This window comes from Cricetulus griseus, chromosome X (genome assembly GCF_003668045.3).
Source record: "Cricetulus griseus strain 17A/GY chromosome X, alternate assembly CriGri-PICRH-1.0, whole genome shotgun sequence".
Classification (NCBI taxonomy): domain Eukaryota; kingdom Metazoa; phylum Chordata; class Mammalia; order Rodentia; family Cricetidae; genus Cricetulus; species Cricetulus griseus.
In genome coordinates, this window is record NC_048604.1 from 102,531,264 (window position 1) to 102,553,410 (window position 22,147).

At 39.7% G+C, this 22,147-nt stretch overlaps 1 pseudogene; it reads right to left on the minus strand.

The window, feature by feature from the left end:
- Window positions 1-8,403: 8,403 nt before the first annotated feature.
- On the minus strand, window positions 8,404-8,544 carry LOC113837530 (annotated as a pseudogene).
- Between the last annotated feature and the right edge of the window lie 13,603 nt (window positions 8,545-22,147).

A 22,147-nucleotide genomic window follows, 5' to 3' on the forward strand; every position in this document is an offset into this window, starting at 1 on the left:
ATTATTAAAAAGAAAGTTATAACTAGTTAGTTTGACCTTGTTTTCTTTTTCACCTTACTTGGTAGCAGTAACATAGTAACAGGAAATATCTCAGAAAGGTAGAAGTTTTAGAAGCTTAAAGATCATAATCCATGACATGTCAGCCAAAAACATAATTAAGGAAAAATACTCATTTAAGTTTCTTTTCCATCTGAAACCTAATCTCAAAGTTTCCCCTGAAACTCTGAGGAGAAGCTACAATTTGAGGTCAAACTTTGAACAATGGTAGATTATTGCTAAGCAGACCCCATGAACTTGTTCAGAATGAAGTCACATGTCCAGAGATTTCAGAAGTCAGAGTTTTAAAAGGCATTTTTACTCTCCCAGAGCTGGTAAATAATCATTTCCCACAAGAACATCAGGAACATGATGTTATTGCTATGTTTTGGGGGATCCTACTGAGTTTCCACAGGCAGGATCTTAAATACCCAGCTGTCAAGTAAACCCTTGCCCTCAAAAGCCTGGCTCAGTATGAACAAACATGACATATATATAACCCTTCCCTGCCTCTAGTAAATAAGAACACTGGAAAAAATGGGAACACAGAAACACACACACACACACACTCAGAGAATATCATATCCTTGGTGTTTGAATTTATTCTACCTGCCTTTGACAAAGCACAAAAGCAGGAACAAAGAAACAAACTGAAACAAGTGTCATGGAAACCAGCTGAAGTACCTTGGGAATGAGCTACCCTTGTTAACAACATAGCTAGATGGAATGCCAGCGTGCTTGCTACCTTGACACTGAAGTGGCATAGTCATTCTCCACTTTCATTGAGTTGCAACTTGATGCTTCTTTCACAGTAATTTATTTCCTTTTTAACAAAGATGCAAGAAGATTTTCAAGTTCATGATGAAATTCTGAGGCGCTGGCCACACCATTCAATTTAATGGGTATTTTCCTTCCTTCTTCCCTCCCTCAATTCCTTTCTTTTGAGACTGGGTTCTATTCCCTCATAGCTGTCAGCTGATCTTGAATTTCTTATGTTCTTAAAATGTCATTGAATTGTTGGGCTTCTGGCTTCTGCCTCCTGAGTTCAGGGATGACCGGCATGCACACCAAGCCCTGTTTATGTGGTGCTGGGTATGACACAAGCTCTCTAGCCCCTAAGCTACAGCCTGAGCCTGTTCCCTTGCATCTCAAACTTTTGCAACACAGCTCTGAAGGTCAGATTTAGCTGGGCATGATGGTATATGCCTTTACACTTAATATTCAAGAGGCTGATATAAGAGTATTCCCCTGAGTTTGAGGCCACACTGAGCTATACAGCAAGTGCCAGATCAGGTTGGGATACAGAATGAAACTAGGTTTAATTTCAGGAGGTCCCATTTATTAATTGTCGATCTCAGTGTCTGCACTACTGGATTTATGTTCGGGAAGAAGTCTCCTGTACCAATTCATTCTAAGAGGTTAGGGTTTAAGACTACATACACTCCTGCAGAGTACACAGCACCCACACAAGCCACTTAAAACTGACTGTGATTCAACTCCAGAGGAATCAAATACCCTCTTCTGGCCTCTCTGGACAATTACACTCACTTGAACACACATAAAACCCCACATATATAATTAAAAATAAAATAACCTCTCTTCAAACTTTATACCTCACACACCCCCATAAACAGTCTGTCACTAGCATCCTGTACAACATCTGTTTCCAGAAGATGGCAAAAAATAAATAAATTGGTTAAACAACACTGACTCATAGAAGGCTTTCATCTCTTCAAGGGAAACACATCATAGGAGATAAAGGCATGAGCGGTCATTTGCTCTTTTCTTTTCAAATGGAACAAAGCCAGAACCATAGTCACTTATGAATCCCATGATTAAGCAAGTTAAATAATAAGGAAACACTTTCTATATACACTTTGATTTCAGGGGCTTCACAGCATGATACCTACGGGCTCATGGAAATAAAGTTGAGAAGCAGTGAAATCCAGGATGTTATGGAAATGGAAATAGGGAAGAGTATACTGCAAAATGACCAATAAGCGAAGTGGAATGTCTTTGTATCTTTGGTCTTCCTATGTGATGGACTATTCATGCTTCTTTTGGAAAAGATAGGAAAATGCCTCTACTTCAACTGCCAATATTTAACGTTTCAAGAAGTTTACATAGGAATCTTTTCCCTAATGCTGTGTAACCAACCAAAAGTTTGAATAGAGCATATCACTGGATAAATTATGTAGTTTCATTTGCTCATTGATGTTATAAAAGCAATTAGAAGGACTTTTTATAATTTTAATTATATTATTAAATAATATATTATAATTTTTATAATAAGATTTTTAAAGTAAGTGAAGAAAGGATTGGGAGAGGATTAAGATAAATCTCTTTTAACCGTATATTCATCTTAGGACAGATTTTTTAAAAATCAGGCTTCCATCTCCCACCTTTTTCCTTGTGTTGAGATGGAAGTTGTAATCTGGTTAACCTGTTTCAGACTCCCATTGACACCTATGCTATAGGTCTTGCTTCTTAAAACTTCCTTGCAATTGATTAAGGAAAGTATTCCAAGGTAGTAGACTATAAGCATTGTTGTCTGTGTTACTATAATAAATACTTGAGATACTTAATTTAATAAGAACTAAGATTAGGTTTGGCTCAGAGTTTTCAGAGGTTGCAGTCCAGGGTAGATTGGTACCATTGCTTTTCACAGAGTCATGATGCAATTACTCATGGCAGACACAGGATAGAGCAAAATTGCTCACCTTAAGGTGGCCATAAAGTAAAAGATAAAGTGAAGAAGAGTTCCACACTGTCTTCGGAGGATACCCCACCATGACCCAAGACTTAAAACCATCCACATTTCCTAAAGGTTCTACAACTTCCAAATGACACCAAACTGAGACTTAGGGCACCGGGTTTTTATCGGGTAGGTCTTTGAGGAATATACCAGACCCAAACAATAGCAGCTTTGTTTTTGTAAGCACCAAAATCACTGCTTTTCTTTGCTCGGTCTATACCTTGATTGCCTGACAAAAGGAAATCAGTAAAATCAGTTCACCTTTAACATAAGAGACAAAATTAAAAATATAGCTTCCTCACTCAAAGACTAGGTATGAGGAGTCTGGGGTTGTGTTGCAAAACTACACACTGCTGTGAAGAGTTCATAGAAAATATGAGAGGTCATGGCTGTTTTCCTGAAGGTCACACCAAGCAAGCAATTCCATGTATGGCCTCCCAAATGTTATCAGAGAGCACACACAGGATATTGCAGGAAAATCAGATGTGGGCCCGAAGGTGAGAGGTGAAGATGGAATAGAAACAGCTAGTGTTGAGTCAGTCAGTACAGAATGTGTTTGAAGTGTGCATAGGTGGGTAGGGAAGAGTCAGGTTGGTGGTAAAGGATGAAAGATCAGGATTTGGGAGGAGGGTAGAGAAAGAAGCATAACAGAAGTTCAATGGGTGGTACAGAGTGTAGAGGGACAGGATATAATAAGAGCTGATGCAAGTAAGAGGTGCTAATCTTTGGGTAGGGAGACTTCATGTTTCAGAGCCTTGGGGAAAAAAAAAAACAATGAGATGGGATTTGTAACATGAATAGCTGACTCAGGTGCCATTGTGGAAATCAGATTAGCAAAGTGTCAATTAGAAAGTGTGGCGGTCCACATGTGGTTCACATGAGGCAACAGTGCCTGTCAGAGAAGTGAAAATGGCTTGGGTTTGGAGCTTAGCTGGAAAATATGCCAAAGGCACAAGGCAAAGGAATAACTGGGAAAAGGCTTCTAAGCTTCCAATTGGTATACTAGACAGAGGAAGAACCAATGGAACACAGATAGATGGAGTGGGTAAGGTCAACACAGGATCTGCTCAGTCCATCATATATATGAAACTGATGGTGCTGCTAGAACGAGAAAGTATGTATGATGCAGCAGGCTCCTCATAATTTAGGCAGAGGGGGAGGGAAACGTCAGGGCTGCACATGTCTGTTTAAAACCTAGAGATGTTAACAGAGAACAAAGGAGCAGAGAGAGAGAGAGAGAGAGAGAGAGAGAGAGAGAGAGGAGAGAGGAGAGAGACTGGGGTGTGTGGGAGGAGATGAGACTCCTGAGGAATCTAGGGTCACTAACCTTAAAGTATGGATAGAAGGAATGTCCATGAAGAAGATGGACTAAGTGTGGGTATACATTTGAAGACAGGTGGATGAGGCACTTGGGATCCAGTTCTATAGAAAACACAATCCTGAGGTAGGAGAAAGGAGGGGAAAGGAAATTTCACTTTCAAATTTTTATTTTTTGAGACCAAATCGCAGTATATAGCTCTGGCTATTCTGAAACTCACCGTGGAGACCAGTCTGGCCTTGAACTCACAGTGACCTTCCTGTATTTGCCTCCCAAGTGCTGGAATTAAAGGCATTTGAAACCATGTACAAGCAAAGTGGTCAAGAATTTTAAATGCATGTGCACTATTTTGATATACATAATCAGAAATAACCATAGAACAACATTTTCCTTGGGTAAATATACCTCATGATAAAAAAATATATCAAGAACAGTGTTTGTGATGTTGACAAAATTGTAAGGCCTCTGAGAAGCAGAAATCCATGCAGGGCTATTTTGAAACAAAGCACAACATAAATTCTTCCTCTTTGCCTTTCTAAGAAAAAGCTGCAGAGCTAGTGTCTATTTTCAGCTACTTGTAAGCTAGCAATAATAGCATTATCACAGAATGCAATGAGAGCGGTACATGGTTCTGTCTCAACACAACAGCAGCTTTCTTTCTGCATATCCCCACCTTGTCACAAAGAAATAAATATTGTTTACAAATATAAACACTGATGGATGCTCCAGCCCACAACTCCTCAGTGCTGCCTGTAGCAAAACTCAGTGACTACATTTCTGCCTTTTTTTTTTTTACTTCCTCAGCAGAAGCTACAAGCTTTCCCCAGTGGTGATAAGCATGGGATCATAGCAAATAGCTAAGTGGACAGCCATGGGGCAGGTGCACAAAATCCCTTCTGAATCCTCTTTGGAACATATCGGAAGCACAGTCTGGGTTATTGTGGTAAAATTGTTAACCTTTTTGTTCCAGAATCCCTTTGCAATATGGTGGTGCTATTGAGGGGAGATTTGGCTCATAGGGGCTCTAATTTTATCAAATCATTAGCCAATGGATGAGTGTATAACAGAATAAGTCATTAGGAGGGAGGACTAGTAGAAAAAGTGAGTCACAAGGAGGCATGACCTTATCTTTCCTTGGCCCCTCCCCTCCCTCTCTCTTCTTCCTGGAGGAATGAGATAAGCAGTGTTCCACAGGTATGTCTTCTCTACTGGAGGATTTCCCTCAGCACTAGGGCACAATGAGCCAGCCAATTGACTCTGGACTTACAGTTCTGAAACAGTGAGCTCAAATAAATCTTTGCAGTTTTAAGTTGTTTTGCTCAGGTCTTATGTCATTTGGTATGAAGTTAACTGTAACAGACTTCTTCTCTGAGCAAAACCTTCAAACAAGCAAAATCCAACTTGGTGAAATTATAAAGGAAGCTGATTACTCTACTATATAGCTATCAACATAACTTTACAAAGCAAATTGAGAATAGAGAAGCAGGTGCTTCTTGGATAACACATTCAATAGAAAATGTCACAATAGCTGAAGTGCTACTAGTGCCACATGTACCCAGTACTGTAGTGTCTTTTTGGACATTATAATCTAATTGGAAGGCAGATATACAAATAAGGGGTACATACTGAAGAAATATGAAAGCAGAGGGCAGGTCTGCTGGAGAACAGAAAGGAATATCCAGTGGCTACTACTGGCCTCATAGAGGAGATGCTGTCTGTGCTGAGCCTAAGTCCTATCAGTGAATTAAACTAAAACATTTCAGCTAAATAAGGATGATGCCTCAATGACAACAATATAAGGTAAATATGAAAGGAAAACATGATTTCTAATGTTCTCAAAACCAAGTTTTTATTGTTGGTATTTTATTTAAGCAAGGAGTAATTTTTTTGCCTACAACTTACAATAAAGGTAGGAATTCAGTCCAGGAAGCCCTACACAAAGAAACATTTTCTTAATAGGTAAGCAAGGACTGAGGAGATGGCTCATCAAGAAAGAGCAATTGTCATGCAAGTATGACTTCAAATTCTCAACACTCATGGAAGAAGCTAGACAGTGTCACACAGATGCGCCTATAGCCCTGCTCTAGGATGTGGTGGTAGCAGAGACAGGAGGCTAGCTGTAGCTTGCTACCTACCAGCTTAACTCCAGTTCAGAGAAAGACACTGGATCAAGGGAATACAGTGGAGAGTGACTGAGCAGGACATCTCACTGGTTCCTTGGCCTCCACACGCAGATACACAAAGATAATGTAGAACTGCCTTCCCTTGTCAAATGATTGAAGGACAATGCGATACAAGAAAAACAGGGCACAAATACTTTTTCCTTTTAAAAAGGCAAATGACATTTTATTTGGATCTTGTCCACAAAGGAGACAAAGTCCCACCTCCAAAACAATAAAAGAATAAAATGATAGATTCATAAGATACCAATTAAAATAGCCTCAGACCAAAATCCTTTTTCTGAAAATCAGAGTAGAGAATTGGGTCTCATGAAAATTCATCGTGGTGATCATGCCAAAAGCATTAAGGTGAAAAGATCTTCTGTCAATCTACAAGGTGTTGATTATCCCTGCTGCATATTTCAGAAGAAGGAGAGTGTGGAGGCTGTGGGACTCAGAGCTTCAAAGCCTTCAGTAGACAGGATGTTAATTACCATGTAAGCAAGTACTGGAGTGAAGGGACAAATTGACCTCCAGGAGGACCAGGTGAGGTCAATCAGACTATGCAGGCTGTGAGAGGTAGCAAATCCACCATCACTGTCACTGAGATGAGAGAAGGGCTCTCCATAAGGAATTGAAGGAGGAGAGAGTTGTTTTTCTTTCCTTACTCAATCACTATGTATTGTCTATGCAGAAAAGAAGGAAAGAGAAGAATGAGGAAAAGGAGGAGGAAAGATAAACAGGGAATTGGAAAAAGAGAGGGGAAGAAGGAAAGAGAGAAGGAACAGTAAGGGCAGAGGGAGGAGAGGGACCAAAGGTAGGAAAAGAATAGATGTTTCATAAACAGCTTCATAAAAATTTCTTAACACTCTGCTCTTTACAGCTCATCATTCTGCAGAAGGTAGATAAATGCTACCTCTTTAACACTGTACATGTTGCACAAAGGTCTTCTGTTTTCCTGAGAAACTCTAAATCATTACATTCCCTGAAAGCCAGTGTCTGGCAATAGTTTGAAACAATGTAAATAGGCCATGGCCTGGAAATGAAGGGTATCATTAGCAATCACCAGAGTGAAGGGTATATTCCTTCAAATTCCAATGCTAGATGAGGAACAAACCAGAGGGCCTCTGACTACCTTGGCACACAAGGCTGTGACTTATAAGCAAGCATCAGAAAGTGTTATCTCCATATTTATAGTCACAATATGTAAATGGTGGGCGTGGAATATGTATTACATTTCATTATTGAAGAGAGCCTTGATGATCAATCTTATTCTTATGGCAGTCCAAAATGAAATGGTAAGGAAGATAGAAAAGCTTAAACAGGAGATGGACGATGCATTCTGAAACAAAATCCATTAATCAGATCCTTTTCAAATATTTTAATTTAGTTAATTGCTGTCCTCCCACTAAGAGCTAGAGAAATGAGATTTGTACCATTTGGAGAGGAGAGAATAGATGGAGAAGCTGGGGGTTGTGGAACTCAGAGCTATCTCTGTGAAAACAGCATACACGCATAGCAATATTAAATTAACTGGTGCAACTTCAGTCACCCTCAGAGATGTTCAAGAAAGTTGTGTTTGTAACACATACATCTTAGTCTCAAAAATGCTTATTTATAATAATTTAAATGAGAGACACGCCATCTGTACATCAGTACAGTGTTAAAATAAACCTTGAATAAACAAAGGGTCCATTATATATTCTTAAACAGCTTACCTGGGGCCCTCAGTCTGTGGTATTCAGCAGTAGTGCCCACTGCCTATATAACACATCGAGCAGCAGCAGCAGCACGAAACATACACCATTTATCTCTTGGTGTCATACAGCAAACCATTTGTAACATGAGTTCTAATAGGTCGTAATAATAAAAGCCTGGAGTCAGATATAGAGGGAAATGCTGAGAGATCAGGGAAGAAGGAGCAAGGCAAAGCCCCCTTTACCTCATTAACTTCCCAGTGGAAAAGAGAGCAAGTTCCTGTTTCCTTCTGCCTATATTCCTCTATCTGCCCAGCCATCTCACTTTTGTCTGTCTGTGTAGACCTCCAGACGGCGATGGTTAGCTAGCAGCAAACTCCACCCTCTAGTATTCAGACACACTTTATTTGTACAAACAAGGTATTATCATAAGCATCAGAAAAGTCCCGCCTACCACGGAGTACTGAGACTTGAAGCACAAGCTGGTATTTGTTATAGAGACAAAATGATGGAATAAGATACCTATCTGATAAAGAACAGATACTACATTTGATCTTAGCCAAAAGGCAAAGAAGTGATGGAGAATTTTAAAGCTGCTCTTGTACACAACTTCAGAAAATGAATCTTGAATGATTCCTTCATGATTTTCAGTGGGGGGATCAGTGATGCACGAGGTAGCCCCATAAAGGATCAGAACTAAATAAGCTTTTTCTTTTAAATTGGACTTTCCCCTCCATTAATTTTAGGCTGTCTTCTCTAAAGTCCCAAGGTATAGATAGGGAAGGTTTTCAGAGCCTGGATGAACTCTTAGTCCTCAAAAGACTCATATAAACGTGTCTTGGCTTCTGCAGTCCCCCGTGCTTTCTATAAAAGGGGGAATGGAAATCTATGTCCAAGATGCTCTATTATGAGACAAAGCATTTTCAGAGTGACATCATCATTAAATTGAAGACTTAATTATTTTTGTCTTGACCCTGGGATCAAATAACATGACAAAATTAATCAATTGAGACTGTGAAACAATATCTTCTCCACTTCCTAACAGCTTTCTAGGTAATTTAAGTAAATCTTCGACTCACAATCAAATTTCATGCTGAATCAATGATAGACATTTTAAACTGCAGTTTTCCAAAAATTGAAAATAATCAAATAAAAGTTTCATCAAGAGGAATCTGTTTCAAAACAGTTGAGTGGGGTGTGTGGAAGATTATCAAAGACCTGCGCTACTTATCTGTATTGGCATACTAACCTGGAAGGAAGATGTGATGCATAGAAAATTATTCCGATGTGTTTTTCAATGGATACTTTGTAGCAAGAATTTTAAAGCCTTTCACTTAGCCAAGACATAGTCATATAAAACCATTGAACCCCCTATTTATAGTCACAGAGACCAATGTTGGTTTAACAGCAAAGGCCATCATGTCACAAACAGTAAATCCGTTGCCTTTGGGCTTTAATTAAAAGACATTTATCACCCAGACACTAACTGAATTGGAAGGAAATAGAAGACCAAAATGCCACCTCTTAAACTATTGACAGTCCTGGAGAGCTGTTGGCTTGGATAGTCTTACATCACCCAAATAGCACCAAAATTCAAAGCAACCCTCCAAATGGATTATTTGGTATGTACATCAGGTCCTCAAAAATGAGACTTTGTCACATAATGTTACAGGAAATAGAGCATGCATGCACCAGTGTGTATATCACTGTTGAGAGCAGAATCTCAGGGTTTGGCATGAGATCCTAGGCCATGCTTGGCAGGCCACATAGTCAACCTTTACATAGCAGTTCCTTAGAACCTCAACTCAAGAAAAGAAACAACTTGACCCAGTCCTCCACCGACAGGCTCAGTCACCTATGCAACCCTTCCTGGACCTCTTACTCATGAACTCTTTACCTTGCCAAACATCCTCTTTGTGGCTTCCTAATATCCTGCCTATAATTAACACCTGGTACACAAACAACCCATTCTGCCCCTCCCCATATCCTGACTATATAAGCTAGCCTGAGAAAAATAAAGTTGCCACTTGATCAGAATCCTGTCTTGTGGTCGTTCTTTCTGGATCTCTTGTCCCCATTCCCTATCCCTGACTCTCTTGCCCCAGGTTAACGTCCTGCAGGTCGGGACATATCACATTCACTTTGTGCCCAGTACCTGACATTTCTGTATTGGAAAAGTAACAATCAGTAGACCATGAAACAGACTTCTCTACTAGATTCAAATTTTCATCTGAGAAGACACCTTGTGGCATTCCTTTGCTTAAATCCCAGAACATTTACTTACTGTAAAGTGCAGATTCTGCAAGCAGATATAGTTGAGGTGTGATTGAGCCCCACCCCTGCCTGCTTCCTGTACCTCTCTGTGTTTCCTATATGATAAACGCAGTACTAGCTAGCACTCACTTTGTTGACAGGGTTGGAGTTGATTTTGTTTCTCATAGAAGCAAACAACAGGCCAAAGATGATAGGACAAGGACAGTAAACTCTGCTAGAAAGAGAAATCTGGGCAAGGGAGAGTTCAGGGATGAATCATTGAGTTAAAGGACCTGACAAGCAAGCATGGAGTCCTGACTCAAATCCAGAGCTCCCACATAAAAGCCTGGTGGCATCATGTGTATATGTAACCCTAGAATGGGTTAGAAACGACATTGGAAACAAGAGGCTTTGGGGAGCTCATTCACTAACTACCTAGTAGAATGGATGGGTTCCATGTTTAATGAAAATCCCTGCCTCAAATCAAGGTAGAATGTGATCAATGAAGACACATAACTGACCTCTGGCTTCCACAGATACAGACACATGTGCACAAACCCATTAAAAATGTACACACACCACAGGGATATAGAAAAAAACCAAAGAAGTAAACACAAATCAAAACAGAAAGGAGATAGTGAACAATGAATTACCTAGCTACCCACTTTGGATGTAGGTGGGTGATTAGAAGTTTATCCTACTATATGAGTCTGGTAAAGATGGAAATCATACATCTCTGAAATAGCAAGGAGCACAAAAGCTGGTGCTTAGCCACAAAATCTTATCAGTCATTTTTGAAGCACTCCCAGCAAAAAAAGCACAGCAGCCTTAAATAATCCAAAAAGAACTCAGAGATACAGATGCTGGCTACTGGAAATCAATTCATGCACAGTGCTTTGGTAGGACAACATGGGCAGGGCTGAAGGAATGAATGTGTATACCATGCACAATGCAGTCTAAGGCACATGAAAGGGAGCCTGGTAAATTCTATTCCCCACTACTACAAGCATCACATCCCACCTCTAGGACCATTGCAGATGTTCACAACAGAAGTTCCTCTTTTTATATCATTTGATGATGCTAATTCTGATGACTCAGGTTCACTCAGAAGGGCTCCATCTCTCTTGCCCATATCAGGTCTGGCTCTGAGAATGTCACAGCAGGATGGACTTACTTAGTCTGGATGCTGCATGGTGATAATTGTACAGAACCATCTGAGAAGTACTAGGGACATCCCCTAGAACAGCCTTCCTAATGTTGTGACCCTTTAATACAGTTCCTCATGTTGTGGTGACTCCCCAACCATCAAACTGCTTTCATTGCTACTTCATGGCTGTAATTATGCTACTGTTATGAATTGTCATGTTAAGTATTTTTGAGATAAAGGTTTGCCAAAGAGGTTGCTACCTGGATGTTGAGAACTACTGCCCTAGAAGTATCCAAACATCTGCCAGGTATGGTGTAAGAGTTTCTCAAAGGAAAGAAAGCTTCTCAGAAAATGCCCTCTCTCAAGCTATGACAGTTTTGATCTTCTTTGAGTTCATGAAGGAACATCAGACATCAGATCATCTGGAGGCAATCATGAATGCAACATAAATGACACAGAAGCAAGGTGGCATCAAATACATATGTGCCACATACACTGGAGAAAGATAATTAAGATAACAGTCAATGGTGTAGGCATTGGAGTAGAAGTGACTAAGATGTAGACTGCAGATCTACCTCAAGGAACCTTTAGGCTCATTAGAGAAAAGTCACTTTGCCACATTTTTTGGTTTTTTGAGACAGGGTTTCTCTGTGTAGCTTTGGAGGCTATCCTGGCACTCACTCTGGAGCCCAGGCCTCGAACTCACAGAAATCTGCCTGCCTCTGCCTTCCGAGTGCTGGAATTAAAGGCGTGCGCCACCAACACCCGGCCATCCACTTTGCCACATTAAACAGCAATGATTGCATACTCAGGATTACTTTTGAATCACATATGATGAGAAGAGTAAGACATGCAGATTTGTCACAAAACCTTCTACAATGAATCATCCTATGACAGAAATTAGGGTGGATGGTTGTGAATCAGGACACACGGGAACTGAATGTTTGAAAGGACACAGTGAGGTGATTCCTTCTTGATTTTCCAGTGCACACCTTCTTGACTTTATCTTTAGCATCAATGTCAGGATTTTTCCCACAGGAGTAAACATACGCAGGAAAGAGTCTCTAGCACTCTCTCGGTGTCTTAGGGTTTTCATTGTTGTGTTAAGACATCATGAGCAAAAGCAAATTGAGGGAAAGGGGTTTATTTTATCTTGAAACTCTCAGCTCATACTCTGTCACTGAAGGAGGTAAGGGCAGGAACTAAGAGGAACCAAAGTGGAGGTCAGCGATGAATGCTGCTTACAGTCTTGCTCCCCATGGCTTGCACAGCCTGCTCTCTTATACCATCTAGGACCATCTGCCCAGAGTTAGTACTGCCCCCAGAGGGCAGGGCGCTCATACATCAGCCATCAATCAAGATTTGCCTGTAGGCTAATCATACAGAAGTATTTTCTCAAGATTCCTTCTTCACAGATAACTCTAGCTTCTTGAAATAAAAGCAAACCAGCATAGGCACCCTACCTTCAAACACACAATGACTTCAAAGTTCCTTGTTCTTTGGTGGCTTTCTTTCTTCCTGTACAGAGTATTAGTTACTTTTCTCATTGTTGTGATAACATAGCTCACAAAAAGCAACTTAAAGAAGGAAATGTTTCTTTTAGCTTACTTTTCAAGGGTTGGGAAGACCTGGTGGTAGGAGCATAAAGGTGGCTGGTCATGTCACATCCACAACCAAGAAGCAGAGAGAGACAAATGCTGGTGCTCAGCATTCTGTTTAACTCAGCACAAGATGCTAGCCTGTAGAAGCTCTGCTCACATTTACAGTTAATATCCCCACCCCAATTAACAGTCTAGAAACTCTGCCATAGATATACCAAAGGCTTGTCTTATAGGTGAATATAGGTCCCATCCAAATGACAACCAACATTATCCACCACATTTAGCTTACTAGGCCATATTAAATCATACGTGACCTTGAAATGTATGCTGTGTGTTAAGCATGCCAGAACAAAGGGCTCGGGGAAGATTTCAAGCCTCAAGTGGTTATGGAACCACATATTGAAACTTCGCTGACCCCCATCTGCACTTGCCTTGTACAGGACACACATTTTCTTTTCAAGTAGGATGGGTAGTACAGTCAGTGGTGTTATGAATTGATCTCCACTATCTGGAGTTTAGATTACAGAGATACAAGCCATGGAATAATTGTTATTTATGTGGTCTGTGTGTTGACAGTACACATGTAAAGTTGAAACTCCATTTAAAATGTCTTCCAAAAGGTCCCAGCACGATGTAGTATTGAATTGGAAAGTCCCTGGTACATAGCAATACATGGAGATGCAGCACTGGGATGTAAAGTTCATATTAAGAAAACAAATATTTGGCTAAAGGACTGAGCACATTTCACATTTGCTAGCAAAGGGACAGATGATTTAAGGGCCCAGGAAATGAAAATGACCACACAAGCAGGTGAAGCTGCTTGGTAACATGCTACCAAGGTGCTTTTAAAGAAGCATTGCCTACAAGAGACCAAGGGAGAAAAAAAAACTCAAGTGTCAGGACTTGCAGGTTAGGTGTCAGGAGGCTAGCAGAAAATCTCCATGACAACAGTGGTGATTGTCCTGAAAATATTCCGTCCCTAGGGCTGTTGATGACAGGAACACTTGTATGAACAACTGTTGTATGGCCAAGTATGGGCCTCAGCTTTTCTGAGTTAAAAAGCCATTCAGAAGGGATGTTGAATGTTACACAGTTTGGGACCACCTTTAACTGATTTATTTTGCTCTGAAATTCATTTTGATACATTGCAGGAGTGATGCACCATTTTTTCCAATTCTAAACAAGACTGAAGGCCTCCAAGAGAGTCCAAAAGTGACAAGAAAGGAAAAAGAGATGGCTTGAACTGTGATGTTTTAGTGGCAGATGGGGGACAGAAGTAGCTAAATGAAATTATAAGCTAACTGTCCTTTTGCTAGATGTGGGGCATAAGGAAAGTAATTTTTCTTTCAGTGGGGTTGAAAGTAAGACAATTTTAGGGTGTTGTGGGCACTATCAATCTGGAGAGACCTGAAATAGGTGTTTAAGCTACTCTTCACAGATCTTAGCTTTTTCTTTCCTTAGGCTTTTAGGACTCCATCATAAAAAGAACAAAGGCAGAGTGGCACGTTATGGATAAAGTGGTTTTCCCGCAAAAGCCAAGCTAGGTGCACACTGTGGAGTAGGAGGGGCAGAAAAATCAGGACTGGAATGGACAAGATGGATAGAGCTTGCAATTCTGCCATTAAACAAACTCTGAAATAAAATATATCCAAATGTCTATAAAACACTAATATTCACTTGCATAAAATACATGTAGTAACATCTATTTGCAACTCAAAACAGTTGCTTGGGTATATAAATGAGAGTTGCATTGGGGTTATGTTGAGATTTTCTCTGTCTAGTCTCACACCTGAAGCCACATCTTAAGGTGTGGCCACCAACCCAAGTCCACTGGTGGAACAAGATGCCACTACAGGGTTAAAATGAAATGAATGATTTGGTTATTTTATCATGTAAGGAAATCCTTAAACATCACTCATGATCATGTGGCAGAAACTGATTAAATGATTAATTCAATGTGATTCCCTTCCCATAAAAGCACCCCCTTTATATTGGATGTGTGAATTGGCACTGTCATATGCCTTCACTAAGATAGTTTAAAACCTTATCTTTTTAAAAAATCAGGAGAAGGGGAGGTCTGGAGACATGGCTGGGAGGTTAAAAGCACAGTCTGCTCTTCCAGAGTACTTGGGTTCAATTTCCAGCAACCACATGGCCACCCACAACCCACAACTGTCTGTAACTTGAGTACTAAGGGATCCTACACAGTCTTCTGGCCTACTTAGTCAATGCATGATTGTGTTGGGCAGACACACACACACACACACACACACACACACACACACACACACACCAGGCAAACATTTAGATATATAAAATTTTAAAATCTACAAAATTTTTAAAATTTCAAGAGAAGAAAAAGGGGTAACAGTCATGTGCTACAGAAATACTAGGAAAGAAAGAGTAAAATTTAATAGTATAGTTTTACGATAAAATAATACAAGTCAAAAAAAAATACCTGAAATGCCATTAAACTGAATGAGTTTTGCTAGATACGTTTTCTTATTTCACGGACTGATTCCCACAGTAAAATTGGGTGGGGGGCTGAGAAAGCTGATTCATTTTAACTGAATTTACATGTAACATATTGTCAATTACTATTGTAAGTGGGGGGGGCACATTTCATGGAATGTGTGTGGAGGTCAACTGTGGAGTAGTTTCTCTCTTTCTGCTTTTATGTGGGTTCCCAGAATTGAACTCATGTTATCAGGTCTATGCAGCAAATGCCTTCACCTGATGACTGAACCATCTCATTGACCTTTATTTTTAAATATTTTCTACTTGACCATTCACATATTCTTCTGCATTACATTAACCTGGATGAATGTATTCAAATTTTCATTTCTTCTGCTAAATTATTTTTGGCAAGTCAGATGCTGGATTAACCTTATAGGAAGGAAGTTTAGAATTGAGTCTTCTGTGTCCTGCTTCCCTGCATCACTTCATTCTGAATTTCAGAATCTCCTCAAAGTTCAGTAGCCTTCAATCAAAGAAACACTTTTATTTTCATCAAATGTGATCTACATACATGACTTGGAGTGTGGAGTGTAGAACGAGGAATGGATTCACAACTGGAAAGGGCATATTTATTTTAGCTGAATAAAAATGAAGACTACATCAACAGAACAAACCTATCTACAATACGTTATACTAGGTTTGCTTAATATTACAGTATTGACATTTCGTGCTGGATGATATTTCCTGGTAGAGGGCTATTCTACATATTGTTAGATGGCATGTTTCACACCTGATCCTGAGATGCCAATAGCCACATAATGCAAAGATATCTTTAGAAACACAGAAAGGTCACTTGGTTGAGAACAACTGCTGTGTATGCAGAAAGGGTCACAATGAAATCTGCTACTAGGAAAGGTTTGTGACTTAACTGACTTTATTTATAATCAGAACAGTCTCATTGTTAATACATGATGGAATTATTCACACACCTTCTTTTGTAGAAAGTACTTTTGCATACTTTTTTGATGTTGAATCCTTTAAAGTGTGTTTTAACTCTAAAAGCTAGTTTTTCATAGCTCCTTGCTACATTATGTCAGATCCATTTTTCAAGTGAGAGCCTCCCAATATTTTAAATTGGAAAACACTCTGACTCACCACTGAACAAAATGAGGATGAGACTTGTAAGCTGAAGACTTCCAACTTCTACTAACCAAAGGTGGATACCGTCTCGCTAATATAACTAAAGCAACCTGCTGGAAGGATCACTGTCAAGCCCTTCAGAGTTGTGCCTCATTAGCTTTGCCAGTTGACCTTGTTCTTGTCCCTCTTGGCACTTATCTCCTTTTTGGTATCTCCGTATCTCTTCAGTAATTTCCTCCTGAGGCCTAGTTAGCACTTTGAGGCTCTTCTCTTTGCAAATACGATTTCCTGGGGTCAAGCATGGAATGCATAATAAAGCATGGATATATAATGATATGTCTCAGGCCCCCTTACTCATTGATCAATTACCTAGTAAATAATGTGCTTTTGTTTTGTTTTGTTTTGTTTTGTTTTGTTTTGATTTGATTTTTTCTTCAGACAGCAACCACAACCCAGGATAGCCTCCAATTCACAATGATCTTCCAGATATTGTTTAATTTTCATATTTTTGGCATCTCACATACTGGCAATACAGGTGTGTACCACTATACCTTGCCTTCTTTTGGTGGTACTCTGAATTGAGTTCAGGGCTTGGAACATGTTAGGCAAGCCTCTACCAATGAGTCATATCCCAATGGCTAGCTCTCAAGAAGAGGGAACTCTTCTCACTCTTTGAAACAGAGTCAGAGTTATAAAGCAAACCCTTCATTTGAGCTGATTTACCTCTTGTGCATAAATACTGTTGATTTCTCACAACACTAAAACCGAATGGTTGTGATAGAAATTGTGTGATTTACACAGTCAAAAATGTTTACTATGTGGCCCTTTCCAGAAACTCTGCTAGCTCCTGAATTATCCTGGTTAATTCTCATATTAGCCTCCTGGGTGACAATTGAGGAATAGTTATGTTCTTGGTGTTATGGTTACAGTTTCAGGAGCCTTACTTCATCGGTAGCCCTCAGTGATAACCCTTCATGGAAGGTATCATTGGAATATCCATTTGGGCAAGGTAAGGCAATGTTTGCTGGCTACACAGCTTGTGGTTGGTGCAGTCTGTATATGAATACCTGTTTTTTTGTTCCTGGAGTATGGAGCTTTAGCTCTGTGTAATAAAATAGGCAAAATCATAGAGTTTAGCATAAGTAATGGTGCATTTTGTCCCTTGAGAGTTGGGATATGGGGAAAATACCCCCCAAATGTCTATATCTTGATCTCTAAACTTTTAAACATGATAACTCACATGGCAAAGGGGTTTTTCGAGGTACAATCAAATGTACAATAACAGTACGGGGAGATTTTCGAAGCTTGTATAGACAGGTTAAGTGCCATCAAAAGATCATGACAAGTGGGGCTGGGGTTATATCTCAGGAGTACAATGCCTGTCTAGCATGTATCAGAGTGCCTGGGTTTCATCCTTGATATCTTTTAAAAAAATCATAGAAAGTAAATGAGGAAGGTAAGAACAAAACATAGCAGAGTAGAAATGTGATGATGGCCCCTCCCCTGATAATGAGATTAATGACTGTCTTATATGCCATCCTATAGCCTTCATCCAGCAGTTGGTGGAAGTAGAAGCAGACACCCACAACTAATCACTGAACTGAACTGGAATCCAGTTGCAGAGAAAAATGAGTGAAGAGCATGGTGGTCCAGACCAGGCTGATGAAACCCACAGAAACAGCTGACCTGAACATTGGGGAGCTCCCCAGAATGATAGCTGGGATACCAGCATGGGACTGATCCAGACCCCAGGAACATGGGTTTCAGTGAGGAGACCTCGAAAATCTACGGGACCTCCTGTAGTATTTCAGTACTTATCTCTAGCATAGGTGTGGACTTTGGGAGCCCAATCCCACATAGAAGGATACTCCCTGAGCCAAGACACACGGTGGTGGGCCTAGGCCTTATCCCAAAGTATATGATAGACTCTGATGACCCCCTATGGAAGGCCTCACCCTCCCTGGGGAGCAGAAAGGATATATGATAGGTAGGGTTTTAGTTGGCTGGGTGTTAGGTGAGGAGTGGAGGGAGAGGGAGCTGGGATTGACATGTAAAGCAATCTTGTTACTAATTCAAAAAAATAAAAAAAAAGAAAGGAAGAAATGTGATGATGGGATCAAACACCAAGATCTGAACTAAGAGTTAAGGAACATGAGTTCATTCTTGCAACTGGAAAAAAAGTGAGCAAATGCAGTGTATCTTAAAACTTCAAGAAGAAAACCAGCTGACATTTTGAGGTTTGCTCAGTGAAACTGCCAACATTTGAAGATAACCCATTTATGTATGCTTAAGGTAAACTAGACTGTGGTAATTTGTTACATCAGTAATCAGAAACTAATACCAGATAACACCTTATTTCCATATGCTAAATGTTATTGCACACAAAGTTGCAATAACAGGAAATATGTTTTAACTCAAGTTAATAGCTGGAGTTTCTCAGAGCATTACAAGCCCATTGGGGCAGGATTAGAGAGTAGCTCCCAGCACATTATGGCAATCTTGAAACAGAAAAGGGAAATTCAGATACAAACTGCCTATGTCTATTGCAGTAGGACCTTATCCTGAGCACACACAAGAGATAGTGGTAAGGACTCTTTTCTTTAAATTGTTTTCTCTAACCCATCTAAAAATCAAGTTTTTAATTGTAAATACATCAAGGTCACCACCCTCTAGTTTGTTGAAAAATCGTCTTGTGAGTCTGGAAAGATACCTTAACTGTTAAGAGCATTTGTTGCTCTTGCAGAGAACATGAGTTTGGTTCCCAGCACCCACACAACACAACAGTTTTAACTCCAGTTTCAAGGATCTGACACTCTCTGATAATCTTCTTGGCCACCTGGTAAAAATGTTGGACACATATGTACATGCAGGTAAACACACACACACACACACACACACACACACACACACACACACACACACACACACACACACACACACATATATATATATATATATATATATATATATATAACATCTAATACAATCTTCAAAACTTTTGTGACTTCATAGGTCTCAAATAAGAAGCCCTTTAAATATAGAGAGACAGGCTGTGTGTTTGAATGGATTAAGGTAACTGCGGGTTTCTCAATCCTAGTACCATGCACATTGGGAATGTATCATTCTTTTCATGACAAGCCTGGCTGTGTGTTATAGGATGTTGAACCATGCCCAAAAGATTTCCTTATTAAAAGACAGGAAACATTTTTCCTTTAATGTAACACTCAAATATGTCTGTGGACACTAACAGATGATCTTTGGGGAGAAAAGACAAAGTAATGCCTAGTTGAGGACCACTAGCACAATTAAGTACAAGTCTTGCTTTTCAGTTCACTCCTACTGTGCTACAAATAGCACCTTGTAGATAACATGAAAGAGAAAAACTGTAGCCAGTGTATAGAACCAGTCCCATTTGTTAGGTTACATTTTTATTGTTGATGTGTTTGTTTGGTGTGTTTTGCTTTGGGTTAAGTTAGTTCTGATACCCAGGGTCTTGAACATGGTAGGCAAGCATTCTACCTCTGACCTATGCTCCCAACCCATAGTGCTCTTTAGACATGAGATTTCCATTTCAAGTATATTATAAAAGAAAATTTAAGTAAGTAAAATTTGATTATTCTTTTGCCCTTAGCCACTAACCTGTTGAGTAGAATAAAAGGATGAAAGGTATGAAGGAACAAAGACTGCTGTGTGCAGGCTGACATTGTCCAGTATACTTCATACCAATGAAGGATATAAAATGTTGTAAACAGCTGACCATAAGTTGACTGTGCCTGCTAGTTCCATACAAACTTTGAACCAATAAAAATCTGTTCAGAATTCAAGGAATGGATTTAATGTTGCTCTCTACCAATTTTTTTCTAAGTGACTCTTCCATTCTTCTATATCTCCCTCTTTTTCCTTGTTTAATGACATTACTATTTTGCTTTGGCGGGGGGGGGTTTCACACATCCCAAATAAGAGATACTTGACAATATAAAGCACAACTCCTTTCCAAAAGATGGTTCTTAGCGATAGCCATGAATCAAAATCACTTGGAAAGCTCTTAATATACAAATACTGGGGCCTTGTATCTAGGGACTATGACTTAACATGTTAGAGTAGATTCTGAGTTATTGGTATTTTTAAAATCTTCAAGGATGCTAGTAATCTTTTTTAACCTTGTTTCTATTGAGCTATACATTTTACCCACTCCCCCTTCCCTCCTCCCTTCTCCCCTTCCACCATCCTCCATACCCTCCATGCTCCCAATTTACTCAGGTGACCTTGTCTTTTTTTCTCAATTCCTAGGCAAATCCATGTGTGTCTTACTTAAAGTCCCCTTTGTTGCCTAGGTTCACTGTGGTTGTGGACTCTAGGCTGGTTATACTTTGCTTTATGTCTGATATTCACTTATGCATGAGCACATACTATATTTGTCTTTCTTGGTCTGGGTTACCTCACTCAGGAAGTTTTTTTCTAATTCTGTCCATTTGCCTGCAAATATCAAGATGTTATTGTTTTGTTTTTGTCATTGTATGTGTTGATCATTTTATTTTTTTAATTTTCTTTTTTATAAATTTTACTTAAAATAGAAATCAATCCCAGTTCCCTCTCCCTCCCACCCTCCCATACACCCCACCAATCCCCCATCCCATCCCACATCCACTCCCCAAGGAGAGTGGGGCCTTGTTATTTTTTACCACTGAGTAGTACTCCATTGTGTAAATGAACCACATTTTCCTTTTCCATTCTTTGGTTGAGGGGCATCTAGGTTGTTTTCAGGTTCTGGTTATTACAAATAATGTTACTACGAACATAGTTGAACAGATGTCCATGTGGTATGAATGTGTATCCTTTGGGTATATACCTAAAAGTGACATTGCAGGGTTTTGAGATAGATTGATTCCCAATTTTCTGAGAAACTGCCATATTGATTTCCACAGAGGTTGTACAAGTTGGCACTCTCACCAGCAGTGGAGGAGTGTTCCCCTTTCTCCACATCCTCTCCAGCATAAACTGTCATTGGTATTTTTTTATCTTGGCCATTCTGACATGTGTTAGATGATATCTCAATGTTGTTTTGATTTGCATTTCTCTAATGGCTAAGGATGTTGAGCATTTCCTTAAGTGTCTTTTGGCCATTTTATATTTCTCTGTTGAGAATTTTCTGCTTATCTTGATTGAGCAAAACTGTGTAAATTCAGGAGCCACCTGTCTTCCCAAATAAACTTTAATTGGAGTATAGCCACAGTCACATATTTTCTGGTATTGGTTTCCTGGTCTAAGAACAGAGTTATAAATGTTTTCTCCCTTTTTCTTCTTCCTTTTAAAATTGAGACAGAGTCTCATATGTTCCAGTCTGGTCTTGAAGCTGCTATCAAGCCATGGCTGTCTTTCAATGATTGATCCCTCTGTGTCTACCTCCTGAGTGCTGAGATTACAGTTGTATATCTCCACATCTGATGAAACCTCCTATCTTCTCTATGTTTTCAAGTATAAATTCTTTGATGAGCTCTAATTTTGAACCACTGAAGCTAACAGAAGAATAGTTTGAGGAAAAAGGAGTAGGCTACAGATGACTTGCTGGCTATAAACAAACATG